The following is a 17985-nucleotide window of genomic DNA, read 5'->3' as shown; positions in this document are numbered from 1 at the left end:
TCTATTTCCAAACCATCCATCACAATTTTCTGATATAATTGTCTTTTTAAAATGTTGTTACAATCTAATTAAATGAAGCCTCATCAATTCACAGTGAATACATTTCTGCAAGTGAGAAATTATGCTTGTGGTGGTTGAAAATAAATGTCAGATTGTTTTCTGGAATTTCTGGGAATGTCTAGCCCTATTGTATGGACCACAAATTCCATCAGGATTATACTGACCTTTTCTTTAGATTGAATGGCTGATCTAATGTTTTTTTCTTTCTGTATTATGAAAATGTTCCCTTTTCATTTTCTGTTCTATTTTCGTTTACAAACAGTAATACACGATTTCACTTCAGTTTTCCTCAGGGACAGTCAAAATCTCCAAGAATTATTTCATCTGCTGAGCTAAAGCAGCTAAATTTTCTACAACTGGCACAATGTGATATAAAGAGACATTGGGCGGATAAAAGATTTAATAATGGTGCATGCACTGAATGTTTATTCTAGGTGTGATATTCTAGAGCTGTTTGCAAAAACAAACACAAAAAAACCTGGCCAGCTTGAAAGATGGCCAAATATACACATCATCACACCACTTAGTTAGATGTGAGGTTGAAAGGCATTCTTAAATAAAATGTATTTATTTGTTATTGTAATTGAGAATAGTGCAAGGAACTAAAATGTATTTATTTGTTATTATAATTGAGACTATTGCCAGGAAATCTAATGTATTTGTTATTATAATTAAGAATACTGCAAGGAGGGAGATGAGCAGAGGTATTGTGCCCCATTACATTTAGAGGGCCATATGTGGTTAATGTCAGGAATGTAATAGGGGCAGGGATTGGGCACAGGGCATACCTCATACCTAAGCCTTAGTTTATTTTTGAAGGGGTGAGGAGGCAGAGGTTGGGGTACCAAAAACAGTTTCAACTTCCTAGCTAAAGTACTTAAATTTCCTTTAGGGAGGGCACTATGGGAATGTCCAAACTGTTTAAATTTATCACCCCTAGCACGTAGTGTGGTGGCAGGGAAAGGGGGGAGGGCTTTCATGTCATTTTAAAAATATGTTTTATTATTATTAGATAATTCTTTATTAATAATTTAACAAAACATCCACCATAACGCTATTCATATGGTGTTGGCCTCCTTTTGTGGCTATAACAGCCTCTGCGCTTCTGGTAAGTCTTTTCACAAGATTTTGGAGTCTGTCTGTGGGAATTTGTGGCCAATTCAGCCAAAAGAGTATTTGCTTGGCTTGCGATCAGCGTTCCAACTTTCCCAAAGGCATTCAACGGGGTTAGGGCCACACAGGCTCCTTCACATCAAACTCATCAAACCATGGAACTTTCTTTGTGCACAGGGGCACAGTCATGCTGGAACAGGAAAGGGCCTTCCCCAAACCGGTGCCATAATGCTGTGTAAAAAGTGTCCAGTAACATTACCCTTCACTGGAATAAAGCGGCCTAAACCCTGAAAACAGCCCCACACCATTACCTCTCCTGTACCAAACCTTATAGTAGGCACTATGCATTCTGGTAGTTAGGGATCAGATTTGTCTATCAGATTTCCAGATAGTTAGGCGCGACTTATGATTTCAGAGAACATGTTTCCACTGCTCCAGATTCCAGTGGTGATGTGCTTTACATCACTCCAGCCCAATCTTGGCATTGTGTATAGTGATCTTCAGCTTGTGTGCAGCCACTTGGCAATGGAAACCCATTTCATGAAGCTACAGACGCACACTGCTTGTGCTGATGTTGCTTTCAGCAGAAGTTTTTTTACTCCGCAGTGAGTGACACTACAGGTTATTTTTACCCGATTCAGCACTCCGCAGCCCCGCTCTGTGAGTGTGAACAGTCTACTGCTTCATGGCTGAGCTGTTTGTTAATAAACACGTTCACTTCACAATAATAGCATCAGACACTGTACTGGGACAGATCTAACAGGGCACAAATTTCGCAAACTGACTGTCAATGGTGACATCCTATGACAGTGTCACATTTAAATTCACGGAGCTCTTCAGCATGACCCATTCTTCTGCCAACATGTCTATCTATGGAGATGCCCGCTTTTGTACTTGATTTTATACCTCTGTTAGCAATGGGTGCGACTGAAACATCTAAACTCAATAATTAGGAGGGGTGTCCCAATACTTTTGACCCTATTGTGTATATGAAAAGCTCTGTCCCTTTCCTTTTGAAAGTCGGTTAGCATGCTTAGCATCCCACTGTGCATGCAATTCCCGGTTTTCACAGCAATGTTGGTCAATTCAAGTTCAACTAGACTGGTGATGAATAATCATTAGCACAGAGGTATTGTGTTGAACTCACGCTGTCTTTTAAACAGAAAAACAACTCTAGGTTTAGTTATTCTAGCTCACTGGAGTAAAACCCCTTAGACCCTACAACATAATTGACAGTTCTAGGTATGCATTTTAGTTTATTTCCACAAGTACATACTCTGCCCAAGTGCCCATGGCATGATGTCTGTATCTTTTGTGTGTCAAATCAAATATGCAATTTACGTACACTTTGAACTATCTACATACCTAGATCATATTTGCTTTACCAGTAACTGGTTGAAATTCAGAGCAGGCAGTGTTGCATTGGCTTATCTGCAAAGTATCTGCAGTTCATGTATATATATATGAGGAGGTGCAAGAGAATACTGTAACCATGGCAACACACATATCCTTGCAACAGTACCACCTGTTCTGCTGCAGTCTGGAGATATTTGCATGGTGTGTGCACATGGTGTAAAGGAACCCTCGTGCTGTGGTGTGCATAATAGTAGAGGCTTTCAGAACCGACCAATAAATCTAACAATTATCTGAAATGAATTTCACCTATTCTCATTCATATCATGTGTTCAGGTTAGCTCTATAAACACAGGGGATTACAAAATGCATTGCAATTAATTACATAAAATTTATTTCAAAGCCAATCACCAGAAAAAATTGATACAAATACATCTTTTAAATGGTTGCATGGTCATTTAGCTCAGATTTGCTGAGCCCCTGGAGGCTAAATCTGTCAGCTGAAATATCAAGATTTCTAAGACGCATCTGCCCTTGTTCAAGCATGACTGTTAAGGTTGATGGGGTTGGAGCACAGCGCAGAGAGGCAGTAGATACGAAACCACCCTTACAAAAAAATACTGCAGTTTTTCTGAAGTAATACTGCAGTTTTTTGGACATGAAAAAACTGCAATACAGCACTTTTACTGCACATTTACTGCAGTTTTACTGCATTTGTACTTCACTGTACTGCAGTTTTACTGCACATTTACTGCACTTTTTTTTATATTGCAAACCTACAGTTGTACTTCAATGTACTGCAGCTTTATTGCATTTGTACTTCCGTACAAAAATAACTGCAGTAAAACTGCAGTACAGTGAAGTATAAATGCAGTCAAAGTGCAGTAAATGTGCAGTAATACTGCAGTAAAAGTGCAGTATTGCAGTTTTTTCATGTCCAAAAAACTGCAGTATTACTTCAGAAAAACTGCAGTATTTTTTTCATAAGGGCAGTATACAATGCAACAGCAAAGGTTTATTCACTGAGGCAAGAGGAATAGGCAAAAACAGTACCGTACAGCAATCCGTGGTCAGGGGTAGAGAGAATTAGCAAAGTCTGTATAAGCAAGCCATAGGAGGCCGGGGAATGCGGCCTATCCTTCGTGGCTGTGGTCCACGACCGCATGGTCTGCGACCACGTGGTTAGCGGACGAAGACCTTGGTGCCCAGAGAGGTCCCCACCGGGGCGAAGATACTCGCAGACGGCGGGGATTAAAGGTAAATTCCTGACAATGACTCTTTCCGTCACTACCTTTTCAACTTTTTTTTAAATTTCTCATTTTCCAAAATAGACAACTGGAAATCAACACATCATATTGTATCTTTTTTTTCCCTTCAAAGAATGGAATGTAAATACTGTGGAAGAACTGATGATTAACTCAAAGAATTTGTCTATTGACTAAAGGCAAACTTTATCATAAAACCTTTACACTGGGATGAGCTGGTAAGAGGGGCAGTTGTTTTTTGTAACCCATAAAATGTTGGTCTTTTATTTATGGATGTCATGTCCACTCCCAGACCTCATATTATAGAGGGTCCACCAATTAGTACTTTTGACTGGAGTAGTTGGGATTTATTAGCTAAAACATGTGAGGTAAAAGGGTAGCAATGCCCCTTATCTACAGGCATTAGTGTCTACAGGCATTAGTGTTACAAGAAAAGAATACAGGCAAGGTACGGGTGGCACACTAATCAGTCATCTTGGCTTAAGATATCACTGCTATGCAGATGATACACAACTTTAGCTTTCCATCTATAACCAACAAATGCTTAGCAGATCTCCTGTAACTGATAGAAAGTAGCAAGTGACAGATAAACCCTGATAAGACAGAAGTCCTGCTGATCAGATCAATAGGGAAAAGGATAACTTCACCAATCCTATTAAACGCCAACCCACCCAGTGTAAAACACGGTGATTCAGAGCTATCAAGCAAAGTGACAAAATCTGCCTTCTCTCATCTGAAGAACATAGCCACGATAAAGCACCTAATCCCACCCGAATACCCTGCCACTCTAATCCATGCTGTTGTATCATCTCGTCTGGAACACTGCAACACACTATACCTAAGAGTCCCAGAAAAACGAACTTCATCTCCTACTGATGGCCCAAAATGCATCAGCCAGGCTATTAAGAAATCAGCCCCGCTTATGACATATCACACCTATTCTCCCTTCTCTCCATTGGATTCCTATTAAATGGAGGCTCTTTTTAAGATGGGTTTGTAAACATTTAAAGCCCTAAAGATCCAGGGCCTCTGTTCCCTGATAAAGTATCACATGCCAACTCACCTCCTTTGATCTACACATCTTTCACTTCCTTCAGTGCCCAGAATGCACACAAAATCAGGCTCCAATTCATTCTGTCATGCTACTCCTACACTCTGGAACTCTTTACACAAATTTTTTTTTTTAAGACTTCCATTCTCCCAAGCATTCAGCTAATTCAATTTTAATGATCCACATTAATGTCCAATGATCTAACCACAGAAAGTTAATACATATGTTTACCCCTGTAAAGCAATATAAATGCCTGTTGTTGTTGTTGCTGTGTGAAAGAGTGAGGTATGAGAGAGTGAAGTGTGATTGATGAAGTGTAATATTTATCGAACAGGCAAGTGAAGCTGGTGCAGGAACTACACTCATTTATGCATAAGGATCACACAGGAGCAAGCATGGACGCAGGTTTAAACAAGGAAGTTGGAACCAGGAACTTGGGGTCAGAAGCTGGAACTGAACAGGACCTGGGAATGCTGAAACTTGTGATCTGGAACCAGGAACTCTGAAAGCAAGAAGTACAGAACAGGAACCAGGACCCTTGGAAGATGAGCTTTTGCACCTTTTTAGCAGGCTGAAAGCTAGTGGATAGCAGCTAGGTACAACCAGCACTCTGGCCTCCTGGTGGATACAAGAATAAGGCACACATCCCCAATTTGACTCCTGTCATAATCATGACAGATAGCATGGAGTGTGATGGATATGTGTTAGTGTGTGTTATAGGGACTGTGTGTTAGTTACTGGGGGTGGAGCAAGGGACCAGGGGGCTATTCTGTAACTGTACCTGCTCCCAGGCCAGTAAAGAAAAACTACCTGACTGGTCCTTTAAATTACAGATGTAATACAATTTAATTAGCAGAAAATAAAACAGACACAACAATCCCCATCACCAATCATTCACATGGGAATAAGGAGACACGTGAAAACAGAGTAAGAATCTATCACTTAGTATGACTCCTATTGCATACCACAGATATAGAAGCACTTTGGCAGTACTTAAGACATAATTATCATATGTTCATTTTTAGACATTTTAGGAGGTCTATTAATGTACTCACTGTGATTTTTCCATTAATGATACACTTAAATAAGTCTTCCAAAAGCATAACAACAATGACAAAGTTAACTTATTGAAAGCAAACTCTCATGAAACATTTCATCTGCTTTATATACAGTTTAAGAGTGATTGTAAAATAATCTGTATATGAGTACTAGTAGGTTACATTTCAGCTGATGGTTGAATAAAACCAATACTATACTTGCTCTTGGTTCCATATGATAATAATCTGTATACTGTTTGGCTTAATGGTAAGCAAATTGTAAATCATCATGCTTATTTGTTAATAGTGCTTAACATTTTTGTTTAAATAATTAACATCTCCAGAACATTAAGATGCAGCACAGGAAAACTGTACAAAAGGAACATGTATTAAGGAATGGAGTGTATCCATTTTTAAATTACAAAACATTAGGACCAGTTCTCCACTTATTTCTGTAATTGTAGGCTGGTAAACTGTAATCTTATGCTGCAATCACACGACTGACAGGTAGTAAAACAACAACTGTTAGATATATAGTATATGAGGTTATGTAAAAAGTGTTTCTTTTTACATAAATGGCTTAAGTAGCCTTAATGCCACAGCAGCCAGTTAATGGGCTAATCAGCAGGAGTCTATCTGTTGCTATAGTGACAAGGCCACATATCAAAACTTTGTAGGATATCTGACAATTTTTCCTCATTATTGAGGATGTTATTGTACAATAAAAAATTTTTCTTATTATTTCTCATAGTATATATTGTATTGCAGAGGAAGTTCCAAGGGAGAAATACCGTATTGGCTCGGATATAGGCCTCCCCCGTATATAGGCCGCACCCTAAAGGTTTGGTGCTTTTTTAAAGAAAAAGTTTTTTTCTTTAAAAAAGCACCAAAAAAACATGCTGCCACTGTCCTCCTCCCCCCTCGAGATATGCTGCCACTGTCCTCCTCCTCCCCCCCGAGATATGCTGCCACTCTGCCCCCCCCCCCGATTTACCAGAGGAGACTCCCGGGTGTCTTGCGGGGCCGGCGGGGGACATCTACGCAATACGCGTACACAACTTCCGGTGCCGGCACTCAGCGGATGTGCCGGCACCGGAAGTTGTATACGCGTATTGTGTAGATGTCACCCAGGAGTCTCCTCTGGTAAGTCTTGGGGGCAGAGGTAAAACGCATCGTGCGGACGGTCACCGGCTGCGGCGATGCGGGTAAACAACCTCCGCAGCCGGTGACCATCCGCACGATGCGCTTAGACAACCTCCCGTGCCGGCACCGCCCCCGTGGAAAGTGCTGGCAGGGGAGGCTGTCTAAGCGTATCGGGGAGTAGGATACAGGTCCCCTGCACCGCTGCGGGGGATCTGTATCCTAACCCTGCCCGGCGCCCGGGATTGCATGTCCCGGGCGTCAGGCGCTAGACCCCGAATATAATTCTTTTCAATGAAAAGAAATTCACAATTGCGGTGCACCCCCACTTTAAAGACTTAAAGTGTGGGGGGGAAAGTGCGGCCTATATTCGAGCCAATACGGTAAATAACCGTATTTATTGTTTTGTCTATTGTCCCATTAATGCTGTAAAGCTGTATGTTTGAAGAATGTCTAAAAGCACACTAAACACGTACCTAAATAACACGTAGGTTTAAGAAAGTCAATTAATTTATGGCAAAGCCATAATGACTTTTTATAGGACTCTTTCAGATATACCTTTACTCACATATATGGTTTTATTTTCTTTAGAACAGAAGCAGTGAGGTCACCTTTGGTGCGCACAGCTGCCCAAATCATCTCTACATCACAGAAGCGAAGGAATGATTGTAATCTCTTTAGAGTGGCCGCGAGGAACCAAATTTGAACATGCAGTTACCAAGTCAGACGTAAAGTCCTGCAATCAGATCGGGTGCCCATATAGCAAGGTTTGCTCAACCCTGCTCACATATACAATTTAATTCCGTGGTTCAGACTTTGGACATGACACACATTATAGTGTGGGAGCAATAAGGGACATTAATATTTAAACAGCGGTTTTCAGCAGGGTTGCCCTAAATGTATGACTCTTTAGTAGAAAACGGCAAAGGCTGCTGTCAAAGGAAGTTGCTGTCTTTGCTCATGACCTTGACTACAATTGTATGTGTGCTCATCAGTACACATGATGCAAACTAGGAACACATTGGTCTGAATGCTTTAAGAAAATCATCCATGGTGTAGATGAAACAGTTGACAATAACAATAGAAATTCACAATTGCGGTGCATGCAGGAGCCTGAATTTTAAGCTACTAACCTTTAATGTCTGGAGAAAAATGGGCAAGATGTCTTGTCACAAAAAGCTTCAGCTGCTGATTAAGGTCACAGGAAGCAAGACTGATGTTCCATGAGCGTATACCTGTCAAAAATACATTAATATGTAAGTAATGCTTGGGAAAGCAAGAAGCAGTTAAATTGACACAAAATCTGGTTATTTGGTTCTTCTTTCCATAATATGCTTATGAGACAAGTTATTTGCATAGGGTGTTTAGTGAGTGTTGTGTGCATTGTGTGGCAAGTTTTTGTAGCTCTGTTTGAAGCTCTGCACAATTCCTGCGTTCCAATGCAGTACAGTGCGGTACAATGCTGCCGAATATGATGGTGCTGTATAAATCAATAAATAATTGTAACAGTTGCCAATGGGTTCAATTAAAGTTAGTTCCTCTGTCACTTTATGCAATATATGTCTCATTAATAACCCTGAACTGCATACCAAGAAAATGGCTAATTCCCTAAGTGAAAGGATTTGGGGGTGAGAATAAGTCGTATAATGGAGGGTTGAGATGGGATGGAGGATCCAAGCAACTGGAGCAATTGGGTTAACAGTGTGCATGGCCACAGGTTTAATTTAAGCCTTATATTGGTTAGTTGAATATAGATGTATTCTATTGCCTATATCATGGTATGATAAGGAAGTCTAGGTCTAAGGGATATTTTTGGCCCCTGTCATTTCTATTACATTGCAGACTTTAATCCAAATGTAAAAAAGTATTTTGGAGGGACTCCTTCTAAAATACAAGTGATGGAAACAACAATTATAGATTGAACTAGAGTAATTTCTACTGCTGAACCCACAGAAGCTTATTAATTCATCCATGCATGAAGCCATTAGATGGAAAATTCCTTCAACATCCTTTTTTCTGCTTTTATGAATATTAATAAATTTGTTAGAAATGCCACACTAAAAAGGTACTACACCATTAAGGGCCCTAAAATGGAGATAGATACTATAGGAAACAATTTTTTACCAAAATTTTCATTTTTTTCCTGCAATCTATAAATCAGACCCTTTTGTCAGTTTTTGAAGTCATGAATGATCTAAAAAAAATACCGTATAGGCCCGATTATAGGCCGCACTTTTTTCCAAGCTATAATCTGGGTTTTATAATGCGGCCTATAATCAGGATGTGACAGAATGACCTGTCATACAAGGCCCCAAGGTAGTCAGAGATGGCTCTAGCCTGGCTGCCAAGCAAAGATTGCACAGGCAGGAACTCTATTGTGTAATCTAATCCCATTAACAGGATGGCTGCCAGGGGGAGATTCAGTAGCTAAAGGGCTGTCTACATGTACCTGTTTATCAATGTTTATTTATGTTAATGCAGTTCTGTGGCTATATTAGTCTATGTTTTACAAAAATAAACTGTTCATTCCTGCTGTACTCAATTCAAGGTATTTGTGTCTACTTATTGGGTACACATAGCAGGGTTCCAAGGTGCGCATGCTGGATGGTGCTGGAAGTGATTCTGGGGACAACAGGAGGATACTGGGTGATCTCTGGGAGTTACTACAGCTCTCTTGGTGAACCCGTTACACAGGGCTTGAGCATGTATCCGCAATCTGTATCGCCCAACACAGGGACATGCAGTTATGGGCGCCGGGCAGGTGTTTTCTTTTTTCTTTTTCAATTAATGCCTTGTCCCGGAATGAGGAGTCTGAGTGAATGAGGTCCCAGCCAATCAGGAGAGACTTCTCAACTCTCCTGATTGCCTGAGAGTTCAGAGGCCTCCCCTGATAGGCTGAGTCCCTCCTTCACACCAACTCAGAGTAAGCTGCAGCCAGCACCAGGTATGTGTGTTTTACTCTGTGTGTGACTGTGTTTGTAAGTTTGTCACCGTGTTTGTTTGTGTGACTGTGTTTGTCTGTTTGTCACTGTGTTTGTCTGTTTGTGTGTGTAATGTCTGGCAATAGAGGAGTTAATTCTCTGAATCTACTCAGGGGTTAACATATCTACTCATGCCTGTAATGAGTGTATGTATATTATTAAACATGGTTTCCAAGGCGTCTTAATAATTAATATATAATAGGGTGTATGTGAGATATATATACATATAAAATTTATTTTATGTGTATGTGACGGTGTGCATATGTGAATCAGTATATATATATATATATATATATATATATATATATATATATATACACACACACACCTATGGTATATGTCACTTCAAAACAACACCTCAATATGTGTTCAGCAACATCTCCTGAATACAGTGATACTACCCATGCATAGGTTTGTTGGTTTGTCTTGGGGCTAAAAGGCCACATTTGGGAGGTATGCATTGCCTTATTTAGGACAGCTTTGAACCCGGCCAAAAAACAATTTTTTATACTAATCACGTTGTGATTGGTTAGATGGGCTCCACTGACTTGCATGGTTGGCTGGAGAGACCCTCCTGAGAACTCACTGGATTGGTCACAGTGCACTCAGGGGTGGCTTTTCTGTGCAATTTCGCGACACAGCAGGCAGCTGGCACCATATTTAATATGGTGCACGTTGACCCTCTGTGAAGCGATCAGACGGGACCCCTCCTGCGAATTTCGGTGTTGCTGTAATGGCTCGATTTCTCGTTTAGGAGAAGAAAGCGATCGTAGATAGCCTTCTACACTCATCTAAACTTATAGCGTGCTAGGCATGTCAACTGTCACCAACTGGATGTTTTCCCGTGACGTGCCTGGTACGTCAGTTGTCATCAAGGGTTTAATAACCTTGTGACTTGTTTATATACTTGGTACATAAAACAGAAAATATGAGAAGGCTCTGATTTCTATTTGAAATTTGAAAAATCTTGCAAAAAAATCTTACAAAACTGCATGTTTTGTAAGGGGTGTTTTAAAATTCTTTAAACAACATCTATATCATTTTTGCTTTATTTATTACAGCAGATTTGCTTGGAAAGCACAATCAGTGATGTATTCAACCTAAGCCGACTAGGCACAGAGTGGCAGGTCCAGGAAGGCTACAGTCCCCTTGCTGCAGATAGCCTTCTTGGGAGATCAGGGCCCCTGGTGTCCCACTGCTCAATGAGCGGGTTGCAGGGGAGATCTTTGATCTCCCCAACCAGCCCATTTACACTATGGCTTGGGCTGCATTAGAGCACAGTGTGTCACATCCCAGCACAGGCAAGGCGCACCGTGGAGGGGTGGTTGGGAGCACTCCCCTAGATAGGGCCTAGGGCAGAAGGTAAATACATTTCTGAACACAACAATTTACACTGATACTAATTATGGCAAATTGGCAGAACGTCACAGATAATAAAGCTCTGTTCTCATTATTTAAAATATTCTATGTTGACTTGATTTTCCTTATCTACATGCTCAATTCTCTGGTGAGCACCTTCATTCCAGTTATTTTATTACTGTATCTGCAACCATTTTATGAATGCAATTTGTAATCCCTCATTAAATAATTTAAAATGGGTTACAACCTGAGCAGTGGTACTGCAATATTAAATAACTTTGCAAATTAAATTGGGGGCGTCCCCACTTATAATGAATTGATTAATCTAAGAAATATAAAGCTGTGAGGAATTCTGAAATTTGAAGCTTCACTGTAACCTTATGTTTGAAGTGGTCCTCAAAGTAAATTACTTAATTTAGGATTTCTTTTCTAGGCATCCATAACAGCTGGTTGACCAGCATCTGAAGCATCCAATAATTGCTTCCTTCACACGAACATTAGGTTATCTAGAGTAAGACATACTTACTTTTTTTATTGTATTTTACTATTTGTCTGTGGATACAAAATAGGTTGGGGTAAATTTCCATTACTTTCCCTATGGTAAATCTGTACACGTGTCATGATTTAGAAATGATCATGAAACTCACTCAGCCCTTCCTTCTCTGCAGGTGAAACCTATATATGTTCTCTCATGCAGAAGAAATCTGGACTGCATTAATGGGGTGGGTGGGGGATCCTTGGGCAAAAATATCCAAAGGATCTGGGGTAAGAGCCTATGGCAGATTTGGTAGAACTGGAGTAAAGACAAGCTCACATGCTTGGGTGGGAATATAAAGGATATAAAGTATATGCCAATGAACAATAGGTAAATATAAGATAAGGAGTGGGCAATAAATACAGATATAGGATTTTCTATGATGCCAATGCACAGTAACTTTATTTGCAAAGCTTTATACCAACAGAAATATCTAAATGATGTATATGGTGCCAAAGAGCAGTAAATGCATAAATTAAATGCATGGATAAAGACTGTATATGATACCAATGGGCAGTAAATGCATAAACCTTGTATATGATCCTTTGCCCCAAGCAGCCTGCCTATGCCATCTTTAGGGTAAATCAATGTTTATTGAGATTTTCAAAATTTTCAAAATATGTGGGATACAGAAAAGAAAGGGTAGGGGAGCAAACAAACCGTGACATCCAAGTTGGTACACATCAGAACAATGGCATCCCGACAATCCGCCCCCCGACAATTACCCGCCTAGCGACAAGATATCATCAGAAGACCCCTGACAGACACATGTCTTAAATAGCACACCTAAGAGAGGGAGTGAGGAGCCTCAAAGGTTGCTGACTTCAGCTCTGAATGGCCTTAGTGGCCTTAAGTGCTAAATGAGCGCAACCACCAGCGTAGAGGCGCCAGGGATGGAGCAGCCTGTCAAGGGGGATCCTTGCACGGGCATACGGCCCATATAACCGCAGAGGAGAGAACGGGGGTCGAGCGGGTAGAGTCAAGAGTGGCATGCGAAGGAAGGCAGGCCACGGGGGAAGGGAAAAAAAAAAATAAAAAATAAAAAAAAAGGGAGAAACAAAAAGGGGGGGAGAAGAAGAGAAAAAAGAGAAAGAAAGAGAAGGAAAAAAAAAAAAAAAAAAAAAAGGGGGGGGTTAGAGGAGGGGCCAGGACTGGGGATGTGGACCAGAGCGCTACAATATCGTCGGGCAGGGGGTCAAGATATAAGGGCTGTAGGTAAGTCCGCAGGCGCCTGGGACAGTAAGGAACGGGCGAGGGGACCAGAGGCATATGCCAGCCAGTGGTACCAGGTGCGTTGGTATCTCTCAACCGCATTCGAAGCCGACAGGGCCAATTCCTCCAATGAGCGCTTATTGTCCACCCGGAGGAACCACTCCCTAAAAGAGGGAGGGGTCACCCCAGTGGAGAGGTATGAGGGCCTTAGCGGCCGTGATCAGGTGCCTAACAACCGTCCGTTTGTACCAGGAGAAGGAGAACGTCATATGTTGTAGGAGGTAGAACTCCGGGGTGAAGGGGAGGACCCTGTCAGTGAGGGACTGAGCACAATCGTGCACGGCGGACCAGAAGGGAGCGATACGAGGGCAGTTCCACCAGAGGTGAAGGAGAGAGCCCGGGGACTCCCCGCACCTCCAGCACTCGTCTGTCGACCCAGGCCGGTAGCGAGACAACACCGAAGGCGGGCGGTACCAGTGGGCTAGCAGTTTATAAGACATCTCCTGGTCTTTAGCGCTGAGAGAGCAGCGATGTGCGAAGATGCACATCTTGCTCCACTGTTCCTCAGTAAGGACGACCTGCAGCGCCGTCTCCCACCTCCCCATGAACGCAGGGGGTGAGGGGGTCAAGGCGGACAGGAGGAGGCTGTAAAGTTTGGAGATACCGTGGGATAGAGGGGCATCCATCACACACAGGGACTCAAAAGGGGAGAGGTCACGCAGCACGTTATGTTTCCGAGCCAAAGAGCGGTAAAAGTTTTGCAGTTGCAGGTAGCGAAGCCTAACCATCAGGGAGGTCGTCCCCTGGCCGACAAGGTGATCCAAGGGCTTAAGCCCCGCAGGGGTCACAAAAGATCGTAATCTCGGGACACCCTCCGGAGTCGCTGCAGGGAAAAGATTGAGTCCCAGCCCAGGCGGAAAGTCGGGGTTATCTCTGAGTGGGGTGAGTGGGGAAGGGACAGAAGAAAGCCGTGTAGTGCGGAGCAAGGAGTGCCAGACCCGTAGCGTAGCACACATGAAGGGATGAGGGGAGGCAAGACGACGCGCCGTATCCACAGCGAGCCAGGGGAGAGAGGAGATCGGGAGGCCCAGCAGCGCGCTCTCCACTCCCACCCACTGTTTATGGGCCGGAGAGCGGGTCCACTCCACAATGCGCAGCAAATGACAGGCGCGATAATACGTTCGCGGGCAGGGCAGGGCGAGGCCACCCCTAGACTTAGGGAGGATCAGCGTAGCGAAACTGATGCGTCGCGATCGAGGGCCCCACAAGAAACTGAGAAAGGCGGAGCGGACAGAGGAAAAGAAAGAGGGTGGGATGGAAATCGGCAAGGTTTGAAACAGGTAGAGGAGGCGAGGCATAACATTCATTTTGATGGTGTTAACCCTACCCAACCAGGAGACCCTAAGTCTCGACCACTTAAGCAGGTCAGATCGAATCGATGACAAGAGGGGAGGGAAGTTAAGGCTAAAGAGGCGAGAGGAGTCATCCGTCAGCCAAACACCCAGATATCTCAGCTGGGAAGGGCACCACTTAAAAGGAAAGGAAGCAGCCAGGGAGTCCCTGTCCGCCGGGGGTAAGTTGACATTGAGAATCTCCGACTTAGACATGTTAATTTTAAATTTAGAAAGTTTCCCGTAATCGGAAAGCTCCTTCAGGACGACCGGCAAGGAAATATGAGGCCGGGTGATAGCGAACAGAAGGTCGTCGGCATAGCCCAGGACCTTGTGGCTGGACCCCCCTGCCGTCCGACCATGAATGTCCGGGTTTGAACGAACGGCCTGGAGCAGGGGTTCCAAGGAGAGCACAAACAGCAGGGGCGACAGGGGGCACCCCTGCCTCGTGCCGTTAGATATAGGAAAAGGGTCCGAGAGGGATCCGTTGATACAGAGGCGAGCCGTAGGAGATGCATAGAGTGACTGGATCCAAGTCAGCAGGCCGGGGCCGAAGCCCATGCGCCGGAGAGTAGCAAACATGAAGGTCCAGTCGACCCTATCAAAGGCCTTCTCGGCATCCGTGGAAAGGAGGATAGTGGGAAGGTTGGAACGCTTGGCCAACTGAAGGAGGTTCACAGCACGAATAGTGCTGTCCCTAGCCTCGCGGCCCGGAACAAACCCCGTCTGGTCAGGGTGCACAAGTTTTGGCATTAAAGGGTTGAGTCGGGTGGCTAGAATTTTGGCAAAAAGCTTGAGGTCCGAATTAAGGAGGGAAATCGGCCGATAGCTGCCACAGTTCTCGGGATCCTTACCGGCTTTGGGGAGAAGAGTCACAGAGGCGGATAGGGTGTGGGCATGGATGTGGCTACCCCGTAGTAGAGAGTTGAAGGCCTCAACATACCGCGGGCCCAGTTGGTCGCGGAACCGCGAATAATACTTAAGGGGAAACCCATCAGGGCCGGGGCATTTCCCGCTCGGAGACGACCGGATGGCGAAAAGTAACTCCGGGAGGGTAATAGGGGCGTCTAGCCCGGCCGCGTCTTCAGCAGAAATGCGCACACGGATCGTGCGTTGCAGATAGTCCGCAATTTGCGATTCCCGGTCTCCAGTGGAGTGGGGGCCTGACGGAGGAACGATGTTATACAGTTTTGTGAAGAACTGGACAAAACCATCCGCGATATCAGAGTGAAGAAGACACACCCTGCCGGCGTCGGAGCGGATTTTAGGGATGTAGGTCAGAGTACGAGAGGCCCGGAGGGCCCTCGCCAAATATTTCCCAGGCTTATCTCCATGTTCATGGAACAACGCCCTGGAGCGTTGGTAGGCACGTTGGTGTCTGGCGTTCAAGATCGAAGCCAGTTCCCCCCGCAACGACACAAGCAGCTGCAGGTCGTCCCCCGAGAGAGAGTCCTTGTGGGCCCTCTCCGCGTCCGCAATGCGCAGGCAGAGAGAGGCTATCTTTTCCGTGTCGAGTTTCTTGCGCTGTGAGCAGATGCGGATAAAGTGACCCCGAAGCACACTCTTGTGGGCCTCCCACACCGTAAGGCTGGGGACATCACCCGTGAGATTCTCGGCAAAATAACTGGTGATAGCCTGAATTGTATCGGCACACACCGAATCATCAGACAACAGAGATTCATTGAGGCGCCAAGAGCGCCGAGAAGGCCGAACGAGAGGTGAATCAAGCGATAGGAGCAACGGGGCATGGTCCGACCAAGTGGTGATGCCGATGCGGGCACGACAGACGAGAGCCGTATAGTGGTAGGGGAGGAAAAAGTAGTCGATACGAGAGTAGGAGCCGTGCGGCGTCGAGTAGAAAGTGTAGTCTCTAGTCGTGGGGTGGAAGGCACGCCAACAGTCTACCAGGCGGTGGGAGGTCAGCAAGGAAGAGACCTTTCCCAGTACATGTCGAGGGATATGGGAAAGTCCCGTAGAGGTGTCCAGAGCAGGGTGTAGAGGGATGTTAAAGTCTCCGCCGAGGACCAGGACGCCCTCCTGAAAGTCTCGTAATTTAGCAAGCACCTGTCGGAGGAAAACGTGTTGTCGTCTGTTGGGGAGGTATAGGTTAGCGAAGGTGTATTTTTGATTGGCGATAACCCCTTTTAACAGAAGGTAGCGCCCCTCGGGGTCGGAACAGACGCCAACTTCCGAGAAGGGAAGATATTTGGAGAGGAGAATAGCCACGCCCCTAGTTTTGGTGGAGGGATTGCTGCTGAAATAGCCGGTAGGGTAGAAGCGATCTGAGAGCCTAGGGGACCTGCCGGAGAGGAAGTGGGTCTCTTGAAGGAACGCTACGTCCACTCTGTCGCGACGTAGATCCCGGAGTAGGTGAGAGCGCTTCTCAGGGATATTAAGTCCACGGGCGTTAAGGGACAGGAAGGTGAGGGGGGAAGCGCGTGGTGGGGGCGACATGCCCGAGGGGAGGAAGGGTGGAGGAGAGAGAAGAGGAAAGAGAGAAAAAAGAGAAGAGAGAAAAAAAAAAAAAAAAAAAAGAAAAAAAAAGGGGGGGACAGACAGAGGGGAGGGGGAGGAGTACGAGGGAAGGGAAACCTGAAGGGTTCGAGGACCGGGAACAAAACGGTCAGTAAAGACCGCGAGACGCACTAGACACGCCAGCCAATAGGGCAACACTAGGTTGCCCGAAACGACCCTAACGGACAGGGAGGTCGATGGCAGAACGAAGTCGTGAGCGTGAGGGAGCCGAGGCAACCGAACAAGGAAGAACAGAAAAAATAGAACAAGGTATGAGAGATCAAAAATATATTGGTAGGAACAGCGAGAACAACTGCGCGCCGCCGCCCGCAGCAAAAACAGTAATAGAGTAACACAAACTAGCCAGCTAAACTAGGTCGAAGGAGAGGGAGGAACGGCATGAGGCATCAACAGGCCTCAACCACCAGCCCAAACAACAAAGGTACATCAACACATATCCGCCCCGGAAAAAGAAACAAAAAAAAAACAAAAAAACAACACAATAATCAACACGGACAAACAAGCCCCAGGCCCTGGTGCCGTGGCGCCATGGGAACGGAGGTATGGTACGGAACATAGATAGAGGGCAGAGGCCCCCGGCACCGTACACTCAGAGCGGTGGGGAGTAGGCCACCCCAGGTCGCGCATCAAAGGCAAAAGTAGCCACAATGCAACCGGTGGGCGAACGGAGTACAAAGACAACGCAACAGACAAGGCGAACGACATATAGATCCATTGACACAAAATATATATAAAAAGGAAGTGACATTATACACACTTGTTAAGAACAAACCCCGGGCCCAGGCACCGCGGCGTCGCGTGAACAAATGTATGGTAGGAAACATATATAAAGGGCAGATACACCCGGTACCGCAGGTTCAAGGCGGGGAGGAGCAGGTAGCCCCTGAAAGCGCAACAAAGGCAAAGTGCGCACCAATGCAACCCAAGACAGAAACACCGGGGAGGGCGAATGG

The 17985-nt window shown here is 44.7% G+C and overlaps 1 protein-coding gene across 1 annotated transcript in view; it reads right to left on the bottom strand.

Annotated features, from left to right (window-relative positions):
• Positions 1 to 16652, bottom strand: part of LOC149278443 (microtubule-associated protein 1A-like) — a 58365-nt gene extending 41713 nt beyond the window's left edge. Inside the window, exons 1-2 of the mRNA XM_089501989.1 lie at positions 16637 to 16652; positions 8153 to 8254 (exon numbers count right to left, since the gene is read on the bottom strand). The gene's annotated coding sequence lies outside the window, so the exon portion shown is untranslated. The remainder of the gene's footprint in view (positions 1 to 8152; positions 8255 to 16636) is intronic.
• Positions 16653 to 17985: the final 1333 nt, after the last annotated feature.

The sequence above is a fragment of the Sceloporus occidentalis genome, unplaced genomic scaffold (assembly GCF_023333645.1).
Source record: "Sceloporus occidentalis isolate IW3139 unplaced genomic scaffold, rSceOcc1.0.p SCAF_189, whole genome shotgun sequence".
Lineage (NCBI taxonomy): Eukaryota > Metazoa > Chordata > Lepidosauria > Squamata > Phrynosomatidae > Sceloporus > Sceloporus occidentalis.
Note: the sequence above shows the minus strand (reverse complement) of the source record. Positions and strands in the feature narration are given on the sequence as shown.